The following is a 13,265-nucleotide window of genomic DNA, read 5'->3' as shown; positions in this document are numbered from 1 at the left end:
ATACGCCTTGACGCTGATACTCCCGCGTGCCCTGACACTGAGTGTAGTTTATCACGCCGCCAGACCCAGCCCTTGCTCAACCCTGATCCGTCATTCCCCCAGCCCTTCATCCTGCACACTCCCCTGGATCCACGCAGCAGGCCGTCAGGGACTGCTTTTTCTATCATTGCTGTGTGCTTTTGACTCAGAAGTATCATAAACAGATCGTGTTTTTCAGTCTTCACTTTCAGATGCCAGCATTATCATCATCATTAGTGACTTACCCATTTCCTGTGGGTACCTGGCTTGGTACCCACACGTCTTGCAGCCAGTCCAGGAGCGTGGTGCCAAGCCCTCGACATGCCTGCTACCTGTCCTGCGCTCTCGGTGCCGTAAGATCTCCACTCAGCCTCACCAATGTCAGCATTTGTCTCAGAACACTTCATATCAGAGATCTGCCCCGCTTCCGATCTGTAAAAATCTGCAGAGAAATTTCACTGTCTCGTAACAGAAAGAGGCACGCTCTGACCATATGTTCTCTGTAGCATTTGGGAGTCCTCGCCAAGTCAACAGAAGCAGCTGATTCAGGCGTGGGGGACACAGATGTTAAAAGGTCTTGCAGGAGAATGATTCGTGTAAGCTGAGGAAGTAATACAGATGGGTTTTGTATCTGATAGCATGTAAATAGAGAAGTCAATGGGTTTCTTTGTTTTGCTGCAGCTGATTGCTAACCATACACTTAGAGTTAATAATAAAGGTCAGCAAGTAGGTGGAAATAAAAGGAAAATGCTAGGGAGTATCTAAGAGGCATAAGATACATGTTTTTGTGTGTAACTTGCAGAGATGAGGATGTTTCACAGAAATTAGCATGGGCTGATAGGTCAGGATCATCCTGAGCTTCTGCAGGAGCGAAACCCATGGGTGGACAAGCGTCCAGCTGGAGAGAGATGAGTGTGGACTGAGAAGGGAAAGCCTCTGAGTGACTGATGTTAGTAGGCTAGATCTCATACTCTCCCTGTTAATTAAATTCTTGTCCGTGACAGGTAGATTTTAGCTAAAAAAGCTTTAACTTTAAAGCTAAAGCTGCAAGGACTCCCAGGTAGGTGGTATATTTCAGGGCAGAATAATTTATGGAGATGTAAGGAGTACTACTCAGCAAAAAATCCTGGGTTCAGGAAAATTTCTTTTAAGCTATGTAAATTTATGTAGTCTCTGGCTAATTTCAGATGAGACTTCAGGCTGAGGATCTATAATATATTCCATTTCAGAAGGGACAACAATCAAGAAGCATTTCCTATTTTCTGCAGAGACTGCTGTCTTCTTCATATAGGTGCCAACACAGCACTCCTGATGTCTCCAGGTGCATACCTGCTTTGCACACCCAGGGGTACCAGTCTCAGCTTTTGCTTCGGGGTTTGCTCCAAAATAACAAGAAACCATGTAATCAGAGTTGCCCGGAGTTAATATACTTTACAGGGTCTTCACAAATCTTGAAAATGGGCTCGTTTTAGACCAAATGGAAAAATGATTAGACTCGTGCGAAATTGGATTTCTAAGGAAGAATCCAGGACCCCCAAGCCAAGCCAAGCCATCCCTTCCTCAAGCCATCCCTTGCATCATTTCTCAGTTTGGACCTTACTTATAACAATGGAGAGAATTTGCCTCAGCTTCTGCGTTGGCCTGTGGCTGCCTGAGCCTTCAGGGGCAGCTCCCTTCCAGACACCTCCGGCCAGCACAGCAGCTGGGCAGGGTACAGGCCAACCTGGGGAAATTCTTCCCCGCAACCCATCACACCGCTGTCGGTGGATGGTCTGCAGAGGTGATCTTGACTCGAGGACACTGGTGACAGATCTGTCCGAGGTGGTCTGGCGTGCTCGTGTGGACTGCCCCTGGCTGCAGAGCCCCCTCCTCGCGCCGCGCCGCTGGCTGGGGTTGTTGAAGCAGCTGCGTGGTAGCGAAGCAATGGTTACTCACTGTATAAACAAGCAGCTATCTCTGGTGTATCAGGAAATAACATGTCTTGTGGTAAGCTCTAAATTGGCTTTCCAATTTATCTTCTGAGTACCTGTGACACTTTAGCAGATCACCTGAACAGAAAGGCACTTAATCAGGTTTATGAGCTGGAATGTTTGTTCTGGATCAGGTATTCCAGAAGGCTGTTGCTGATGAAGCTGTGGGTAGGCAGTGGGTAGGCAATGCACATGGCACGTGCCTCGTGCTGTATTTCTGAGCAGGAGTCAGTCCAAGTTCTCTGCTGGAGTCATCTCAGACTGATTCATAAGAAAGCTCTGTCAATAAATGCAGCGGGCACATGAAGTCTCTCAATACTCACATTGAAACATCGTATGATGAATCTACCACTATGACTTCCACAGCCTGGTGTTTCATCCAAATCCAGAGTCTCAGCACCGAACACCCCAGAAGTTCGCTGTCTGAACGCACTGCTCCAGGTGCACGGAACACTGCAGATAAAAGCAAAAAGATCTCAAGCAAGGATTCTCTGCTTAGGAGATGGAGGTGTTCGGCTTCATGGTTTGTTCAGAATGATGATTTTTTTTTTCATCTACAGCACACACGCACACACAAAAAGAGCCACTAATACAGTTGGGCCCCATATTTCAGAAAATTAAAAATGCAAAGCTTTTAAAAAAAGCGCTGTGTATCCATCCACAGTCTGAGCTCGTGCTGACTGCTCTGTTGGTGCAGACGTTGTATGGTGCATACAGCTCGGTCACGTCATCTGCTCACTGGAGTTACAGTAATAACATGGGAATTATTTGATATATACATATAGTTCCTGTGGACTTTAATAGAAAGCACAAAGCATTAATAAGGAAGTAGACGGCTCAGTGTACCGGCTAAATGGAGAAAAGCTTTTAAAACCTCCATGTTGAAATCACAGTGCAAGTCTGGGCATTCACAAAGCACATACTCAGATTTATAAATTTCAGATTTTTTTAAACCTGAAAAAGACTCCAGAAGCTAGTTCCAGTACTCTTTTTTTTTTTTTTTTTCCTTTTTATTTCCATGGGGAATGCTCCCCTGCCTTAAGTCAGGGAGTGAATTTGTGAACACACCAAAACCAGCTTTAATGTCTGTGATTTGTATGCAGAGAAGAGGAAATTTCACTGCAGAAGATAGGCAGCAGAAAACAGCTTGGGTTTTTAGAACTCCTAATTTTCCTAATACGTTATGCATGGCATGAGTAAGCTAAATTATTTACAAAATGGGCATTTTTGGTTGATCATCTGCTGTTTTTCCTGAGGCAGTTAGGCAGAACTCTAAGTAGAGATCTCTTTGGTGTAAGACTTATCTGGATCCGTCCAGGGAGCAGGACAACCTTGCCTTACCTCGTCAGAAATCAGGCGAATGAATCAGAGTCCATCACAGCCTCTCCCTTGCTCTTTTTTTTTTTTTTGAATTGCTGCAGTGGTCATCATCCATTAGTATTTAGAGGCCTCCCCCTAGTGGATGAACTGCCGCTCTGTGCTCGAGGCTGCGGTGACCTAAATGCCTAGACATCTCTTTCACTTTTTCAAGGTTTACTAGCAAATCAAAAAAATAGGAGAGAGAGAGAGAGAGAGAGAAGCGTTGCCAGAACTGAGTGTGCCCAGCAGCAGGCACCGTGCAGTCAATGAGAAAAGCGGCTGAAAACGGAGCTTGAAACCCGTCTTTCATGAGTAAAACGATCCTTTGAAGAGCAGTAGCGGGGTACGCCACATGGAGAGACGGAAGTTTTGGTCCATTTTCTGTGGGTACTGCAGGGGATTTAATAGTGTCAGAGAATCGTGGAATCGTTCGGGTTGGAAAAGGACCTCTGAGATCACCCAGCCCAGCCTCGGAGCGACCTCATAGCGGTGCTCTGTCCGTCATCACTGCTCCGAAATACTTTTATCCCCTTGGACTGGAGGAGGTGCGCAGCTGACAGCATCTCTGTCCCTGGCAGGCAGGGAGGGATGCAGGAGCTCGTGTCCGGCTCCTCCTGGCTCTCCTGCTGGCAGCACCGTCCGCCGGGGAGCCCGCAGCAGCTCCCGACAGGCAGAGCAGGAGCAGCTGGAGAAGCGCGAGCGTTTTTTAGCCGTACAAAGAGCTCCCTGGGCCAGCTCCAGGAACGCGATCCCCCCGCTTGTAGGAGGTTAGCTGGCTGCTCGAGGCCAGCTCGCTGCTAAGAGCAGATGTGAGGAAAGGGCTGGAAGGTGCCCCGCTGCAGGGAGCTGCTGCAGGCTGCGCCCTGGCTCCAGGCCCCAGCAGGGCCGCGCTGCCCCAGCGCACCCACGCAGCGCCCGTCGGGGACCGGCCGCCGTCCCTGCTGTCGGCAGGGTGGGCAGGGGTGAGATGGAGAGTTTCTGGGCAGCGTTATTAGTTTCAGCAGCTCTCTGATGAGCGTTGACGTGGGCATATTTCTGCGAGGCTGCAGAAAGGGAGTAGGTGAAACTAAACCTCCTAGGTGGCACAGAACGCGTGTTTGATGGATAACTTCAGCTTTATGCTGAGCTGCGAACTAGCCAAGGAGCCTGGACAAATCTCCACTTGCACAGTAGCCTTCAGAAGATGAAAAATAAACCAACGCCAAGAGACTGATAGAAAACCACACTTTATAAAACCATAATTGTGGGTATACTCATGAAAAACTGAGTATTGTCAAGGTCAGTTTTAACAGAGACTTAAGCACTAAGGAAGTCAAAGCAGAAAATCTTGGTCTATGTGCTCCTGGAAAAAAAGAAAGAAGAAAAGGAAAAGGAAAAGGAAAAGGAAAAGGAAAAGGAAAAGGAAAAGGAAAAGGAAAAGGAAGAAAGAAAAAAGGAAAAAGAAAAAAGAAAAAAGGTAAAGAGGGAAAATGAAAAAGAAAAAAAAAGGAAAAATAAAAAGGGTAAAAAAGAAAAGGGAAAAAAGAAAAAGGAAAAAGAAAAAGGAAAAAAAAAAAGAACATTCAGAGCAGGCATTTACAAGTCTCCTGATCAGAGGAGTGAATCCTACTCATTATGATCATTTTCTAATTATAATCTAATTTCCTTGCTGATGGAATATATGATGACAGAGTAGGCCAGGTAAACACCCCACCTCTAGCAGCCGCTCTGACTCACGTTCACATGTGAATTTGGACAGGCTGGCTGAAGCGATTGCTGCTTCTGTCTGTTAACTTTGTCTTCTGCAGCCCCTGCAGCAGGGGCGCAGAAGGAAACATCTCCACTACGCTGCAGCCCGCAGCCTGCAGATGGATGATTTTCCCTTTTAAATTCGAACAGAGGACAATAATCTGCAGCTCTTGATCAGACGTATCTTCTTCAGCCATGCTGCTGAAGGATCAATAATGCCTGATAGGCAGCGGGGTAACCTGGGACTTCTGCTCAGCTGGCTGAGGCAGAACCGCGTCTCCAGGGTTTCAGAGGAAGACTGAAACCTGGATAATGCCCAAAACCTGTTCAATGCAGCGCTAGGGGAATATTTCTTTCCAAACTTAATCCATTTGCTGAAATACAAGATGATGCTGTGCTTATACTTGACATACACTTTAGAGTTTGCGTAACTGCTGTTAATTCTAAGCGGTGGTAACAGTCTGTTTCCCCCCTAAATTCTTGACTGTAGTAGATCTTGACTGTGAAAAGATCATTTCCAATCTTTAGCTGTTTTAAACCAGAACAAGACTTTTTACCTTTCCCGTTGTTTATATTTCTAAATAGTCCAGGGCACTGGAGAACTAGATTTTTGTCTCTTAAGTGCATATTACACATTTTCTCATCTCCTTCTGTATTCTCATATTTTATTTTATTTTTGGCAGGTCATCTCTTCTGTGTGCTTTAGTGGTTTAAATATCAAGTCTACTAAACAAATTACAGACTGTGCAAAGCAGAAGGGCAGTGGATCTGATTTCCAGAGGCACAGAAAGATCCTTGCTACGCCTCAGGACAGCAAGGCCCTCCTTTTGTTCCCCAGAGCTAGATTGTGGCTGGGCAATCCACTGGAATAGATCACTTCAGCAGCTTCTTCAGCAGCTCCACAGCTGCCAAAAGAGCTGGTTTTAGCAAGGCGAGGGTGCCAGAGGCTTAGGACAAGTCAGCTGCCCAGGTCTCTCTTTCCATCCCACAAAACCTGTTGAGATTTCTTAACTGTCAGAGATCTTCATCAAAAATCTTTATTTTTTTTTTTCTTCTTTGCCTATAAAAACTGGAGTATCATCCTGGAATAACCCCGTGCTTAGGGCTCTTGGCTCTTGGTTCAGGTCTCTTGGTTCAAGTCTCTTGGCTCTTACCCAACTCAGAGATTTAACCACTATCTCTTATAGCCCAGTAAGAGATCACTTCCATACCACGAGGTCACTGCGTGTGCATTTTCTGTGTCTCCCCTCGTCTGAGAACTTTCCTATCACGCAGTGTGGCATTTTTGCCCAGTGAAGATGTCAGCAGCAGCTTGGGAGAGGAAAAGAGACTAGAAATGACCAACTAATTCTTGTCATTGGTGAAATCAGGCACAGCTGTATTTTTAAAGTTAATGGTGTTTGTGAGGGTTATCTCCTGTAAGTGTGCTCCGTGTGTAAATTTGATGAGTTTACTTTTGAGACATTAAAACACGTTGATGAAAATATAGTTTCCATCCCAAATAAGGTATAATTAAAGGTAAAATAAATATAAGTCCATCCCAAATAAGGTATAATTTTTTTCTTTTGAAAATTATTTATTAAGCCTTTACCCTCCACTTCTTTAATCAATGGGAGCAGAAAGTTCTGGGACTGAAGTTCTCCATATCTTACCACGCTTTTTAGCTCTGCATCTTCACTGGGAGCGATGCCAACACTAAACACCCAGGAAGAACTTGCAAGAAAGGGAGCTAAGTGCACAGAGATGGCAGTAATGCCCAGCGGGCAGCAAGACCTGGTACTACAAGGCACTGGGCATTTTAGATCCCAGAAAAGCCATAAACAGTTCAAAAATTGGGCTCCTGCACGGCTGAGCCCTGCTGGGCCCAGGTTCCCTCAGACTGAACACACGCTCAGTGTGGGATACTGTCATCTGGTAGAGTCTGGCCAAGTGCACGTTGTATCATTTTCTTTCTTTGACATGAAAGCAGCTAGATTTCCCAAATACATTTAGAGAATTTGAGGTTGCAGGATTACACATGCTTGCTTGCTCGTCAAAGACTGTCTGGGTGAATTTTGCACAGAATCCCCGTCCTGCTTTGATAATCACACCCGTCTATGCATGCAGTTCCTCCTTTTGCCTGTTCCGGGACTGAAGTCTTAGAAACAAAATCTCTGTTGGATTTTTTGATGCAAGGTTGATGAGATGAGAATGCAGCCCTCTCTGGTACCCTCTTAGCACAGCGCGTTCGTATGACATGTTTTAACTGCACAATTAATGAGAGTATAGAGGAGACACAGGAACCTAATACAGTATTGTTTGTCATCATTTATCATAATTAACAAAAACGTTGAATGGTTATGAAAAATACATAATGAAAAAAAAAAGCATTTAAAAATAAATCAAGTCTTATGTTTGGAATAACTTGTCTTTGGGTTCTGAACAGGCAAAGAAAGGCTGATCATAGAATCAAAGAACCATGGAACCAGAGAACCAGAGAACCAGAGAATCATAGAATCCTAGAATCACAGAATGGCTTGGGTTGGAAGGGACCTTAAAGATCATCCAACTCCAACCCCTCTGCCATGGGCAGGGATGCCACCCACCAGATCGGGTTGGCCAAAGCCCCGTCCAGCCTGGCCTTGAGCACCTCCAGGGATGGGGCATCCACAGCTTCTCTGGGCAGCCTGGGCCAGGGCCTCACCACCCTTACAGTGAAGAATTTCCTCCTAATGTCAGCTCTGCATTGTCTGATTACACGATACAATATCCTCTGCAACTGCAAGAATAAAAGCTGGGGGTAATTTTGGTACGCAGATTTAAGAAAATCATGCGGTCCAGGTGGTGGGGAATCTGCAACAGATGGAAGTTACAGCAGCTATGTGTTTTATGGTTTGCTTTGCAAAAATAACGCAACGGTTGTCAGTACATCTGGCAAGAACCTGCTGGAACTTGAGTCCTGTAATCTCACGTTCAGTGATGTCCTGGGCAAAAAAAGTGCATTGGAATTGGCTCCTCTCATTAAGATTGCCCTTGTTGCACAGGAACAAAAGGGACATTGGGATCTTGTCCTTCTGCACATCATGCAGATGTCTTCTGGTGAGATGTCCAGGGAACCGTATTCTCCCAGATCATTTTCGCTCAGTTTAACGCAACTCCAATTTAGTCAAAGATAAGGTCTTCAAAGTTCCTTTTTGTCAGCTTCAGGAAAGCAAGGCTACATCAGTCCATTTATGCATTTAGCTCACTGATTTTGTCAGATCACATTTTGCTCCTGTTAGCCCCGTGGGATCACATCCCATGTTTTTTTCAGAGTTTAGACTATGATCAAATAGGAACAGTGTGGCATAACAGAAGGTTGTATTTTATTTTAGGATACGTGTGTGTTTTCTCATTGCAAACTTAGAGTTGACAAATAGATGACAAATTCTGGATGGCATTTGAACTAAACTTTCATTAAGCTGGCAGCATCTTTATGTTTATTTTTGGTGGAATGACCTTTAGATGTGTAAGGGCTCTAGATGCTTCCTGATTAAGTTATACGTCCACGTAAGAAACACTTTCAGCTCTGAGGAATTACGTGGGAGCGATTGATTAAGGTATCTTCTACTTTCTCACAGCCTCCTGCTCAAATTGTGAGGTAACTGGGCTGTAGGGGGGAGCATTTATATAAAACAGAAGGCTGAAATGTCGGGGGCCCTTTCTTAGTTGCAGCTCCTAGTGCTGTCTGTCTTTACAACCAGGTGTTTAAGCACAGCTGATTGGGTCGATGAGCTACACGAAAAAACAAGGCCGACTCTTCCGGTTTTGACCTGTAGTAAGATTTCTTCCTCTTAGAAAAAAAGTAACTGATGTTAAAATAAAAGAGCATTTCAGTACAGCTAAAATAAAAGGCCATTTCAATGCAGCAAACTGAGCCCTCTTTGTGTTTTCTCTCTTTTTTTTTTTTTTAATTTTATTTTGAATCATTTGACTGTTCCATTTCCATGTTCTTATGCGCTACTGTTAATTAGCTTACGTAATGCAGTTCTCATCCTGACCTGGCTCTGAGCTCCTGCGTGTCTGCTGTGAGGAGAGAGGCTGGTGAATGCTTATGTATGTATGCTCATCAGCTGCAAAATTCAAATAGCTTGGACTATTAGCCTTGTAGATGTCGGCCTTAAAGCTGAGTCAGATAAAATAAATACATCTCATTTACATTTCATTCATGAAGGATTAGGACTTTGGGGAAGAATTCAAAGGAAAAGAAAACAAGAAGGAGGTCAGGAGTGGAAAGCACGTTCTCGGGCCATGATGTAAGTTCAGACTTCTTTCCTGGTTTTACTTCTTAACTCTGTGCTCAACTCCAGGCTGGGAGTCTGCCTGACCAAGGGCTGGGTGTCAGTCACGAGGAGCCCTCCGAATGTTGCTCCTGGTGTTTCTGCTACACATCCGGAGCTTCCGTGTTTACAATTGTTTTAAGTGTCACTGCACAGGCTGTGCAGGGTAATTCGATCGGCAAAGGAAGGCAAATGAAAGCGACTAGATTTAAAAGAGGTTGGATTCTCAAGACTAACCCTCCTGCTGCTGAAGTGAGGATGTCAGAGAGAGAGAAAAGACTGCATGAAGGCACATTTGCTTCCTTCTGATTCTGACCCAGGCTCTGAGCGGGGTTGCCCCATGTCTTGCGGTGTGGTGCCACCGCTGCTCTTTGCTGTGCAGGATGGCACAGCCTCACAAAGTTGCTTGCACTGCCTGAGCAGAGAGAGCCACCCTCCCTGGGCAGCTCCTTCTACCATGCAGGGAACAGCAGTGGTGTAAGGGAATGGTTAGGAACCTGGAAATTTGCTGTTTTCATTTCTTCCATAAATCTGTAAAATGCAGTTCCGTAGAACTAAAAAACAGACGAGGTGAAAACAAGTTAGCAAAGCGTCTCTGCAAAATTTCACTGCCACCGTATAGCTTCCAGACTTGCTGTATGTAATTAAGAATAAGGTATGCAAGCCAACGAGTTCTATAAGATAAGCTGTACTTACAAAGAGATAAATGAAGAGGCTAGTCCCAAACAAATCCTTGCTAGAGTCTACAGTTAGTGAAAGCCGCTTGCAGGGAATGTTCTTGTACCATTGGCTGTCCACTGGAATAAGCAGAGTGTTGCTGGAAAACAGAGATAATTGGCTGACCACAGGTTATAAATGCTGTCTTAATTTCTCATTTGGCTGTGTTATCATTTGATAACTTCTTCATTTCATTCCTAATGCTTTGAGCCCTTTCTCGGTCATAGGTTTGTTGCAACAGAGGGGTGCTGACTTGGAGCATCCTTGAAATTTCCTGTGCTAGCAGCTGCAGGTAAGAATTGCTGTATCTCACTTGAAAATATCATGATGAATCACATAACTTTACGTCCATCAACTAAATATCATCTGTAAATAAATTAACAAAAAGACCGCATAGGATTCAGTGCCTAAGAAGTAGTTATATGGAAAATAAGTCTGCTCGCTAGACCTTAGTTTGTTTTCAAGGAGATTGCTGCTTTGGCAGGTAGAAATAGTTGCAGATGTAAAATGGGCCATTGTACTTAATGAATGATTGTCTTTACACAATACTAAATGACATTCTGTTTAGCAAATTAGAGCTACATAGAGGCATCAAGGTACATAACAAATAGATTAAGACACGCTAATTAACAAATCTCAAAAAGTAATTGTTAATGGGAAAATGTAATTGAATAATGGTGTTTCCAGAGAAGTTCTCAGTGCTATCCGACGTTTTGAATATCGAGTCAGTCTTTAAACCTACTAGACTACATACTACATACTAGTTTCTAGTATGTACTTTGAGAAGGCATCTAAGTCAGCTCCTAAGTGCCTTATAAAGTGCTTCTCTCCTTGAATGTGGATGTAATTAAGTCTCATGCAATACAGCAAGTTGCCAGGACCTTACATGTCTCTGAAGCTGAAATGAGCCTATCTCTTTTTAAACTCACGTTAAGAAGACAACTTTTGTGTCACTTGATGTTCCATTTTCTAGTGGATTGTACCTAGCCATTTCCCTGACCTTGTCCTCAGCCTTGGTGAAGGTTTTTTGCAACACACTGGTCTGGTGTAAGAACTAATGCTGGTTCCTTGCAAAAGCCTCTTTGGTTTCACAGATGAAAGGCCTAAGAACCTTCTTAAGCATTTCTGTAGTGGGTCATTTTGGAGTCATTTGTCTCAAATTAACTCCGTGGTCAGCTCTTCATACTATGCCTACAGTCCTTCCAGTGTAACCAAGTGGTTACAGCACCAGTGCTGTAAAGTTAGTTTCTGGGGATGCCTAAGTTTGATTTCTAGAATTCACATTATTTTGTCATGTCTTTCAAGTTAAATGACAGTATTACCAAAACTCATGTATATAAAGTGGCCAAACACTGACAGAAAGGTAGAATAAAAGCAAACAAACTTTGAGTTATTTCTGCAAATGGAATGGCTTGATCTGGCACAACTACAGCACTCTGGCAGGTTTCAGTTCAAGTGGGTCCTGCCCACCTTGTTACGTGCCTCTCACCACCTCTGAATAAATCTTACATCCTTCTCCACAGAACGGTATTCGAATACTCACTGTTCCGTGGCCTCTGCCAGACTAATACAAACTTGGAAGCTTGAACTCAGGAAATAATTTTTTCCTCAAAGTTTTTTATTATTATGATTATTTATTGCTGCATTTAACAATAATGCTTGCACTGTCAGGGACACGGCAGTTGTGATGGGGATGCAGATTATTGATGCTAGTCGGTAATGGGCAGTCCAATGCCATTTCTATGTCTTGCAGCAACTCATCTCTCATGCTGCATCGTTTCGTGTAGCAATAAACACTGCAAACCATCATAACATCCAGAGAATGCCCATGATTTACAGATTATAGCCCAAATAACCAAACACATGAAATAAATAATTGCACTCTTCAATCTGGATATATGTATATAGCTCTATATATCATCTGTATATCCAGACCTGGATATCTTCTGGCATGACCTTTCTCATGTTACTTTTCAAAAGGAATTTTCTTTAACTAAAAAAATGGACAATGCAGGGAAACAAAACAAAACAAAAAAGGCAAAAAACAAGGTTTAAAGGGCAAAAAATGAGGAGAGTTTGTGTGAAGTTTCATTAGTGCAAGGTATTTTTAAGTGAAGAGGTATTTTTAAGTTTTGAGTGTTGTTTTGATTGGGTTTGGAGATAGCTGGTCATTTTGCATATGACAGAATATTTAAAACATTTTGGTAATGTAATATTTAAAAAAATATCTATCTCTGAACGAGAAGATTTCTGTTTCGCATTGCTGCTGTAAATGAAGTGGCTCTTCTCAGAGAAATGTTTGTGATCACATTTATAGATGCGTATTCTAGTTTCATTCACTTTTTTAGCCCACAGACTTTACTAGGAGGCATTGCTGATCTGCGTATGTTGTGCCAAGGTTTCAGTCTATCAGGTGTGGATCACACAGACATGGTGTCAATTTTACAGGACATACAGAGCAGTGCGAACTCCTGGTGAGCTGCCAGTTACTTTGCAGCTTCCCATACAGGCAACCCTCGATGCCACACAGACGGCTTGCATCAGGAGTCGTTTTTGCCCGTGCTATAGAAATATGTCTTCTATCAGGTCTTCGGCTTGGGTATATGCAGGGCACTATGCAAGCCACTTCAGCGTGACACGGTGCCCCCAGCAGTGGGCACAACGCTGGAATTTGCCCCCACCACTGGTATCCAGCACCTCTGCCCATGCCTCCTGCTGCTGCCAGCGGCTGTGCTGACCATGAAGAGCTTGGTTCCTGCCGGGTACATGGGTTCTTGATGTGAAGGTCTTTGACTATACCAATCCCACAGCTGGACTCTTCCAGTGATTCCCAAGGTATTCAACCTTCTGTGTTTTCCAATGCATTGTAAAAAGCTACTTGAAGCACCTATCCCGTGTATACTTCTAAAACATACACGGCATCTAGCCAGGAAAGCTGCTGCCAGAAATACGTGCCTGGCAACAGCCTTGCGTGTTTAAGTCAAAGCTGGGAAAACATTGCTGTGGGAGCAGCAGGCATGAAAATAACTAGTCTGATAAGTATATAGGCAGTTTTCTTCACAATGTTACTATTTTGGAAGAGGGAGAGCATTTAGTAGTACTTGAATATTCAATGTGTACACAAATTGAATTTCTTCCAGAATAAGTGCTATGATTATTCTGCCAGTGAGGAACT

The sequence above is a fragment of the Anser brachyrhynchus genome, assembly GCF_964034855.1.
Source record: "Anser brachyrhynchus genome assembly, chromosome: 6".
NCBI classification, from domain to species: Eukaryota; Metazoa; Chordata; class Aves; order Anseriformes; family Anatidae; genus Anser; species Anser brachyrhynchus.
Note: the sequence above shows the minus strand (reverse complement) of the source record.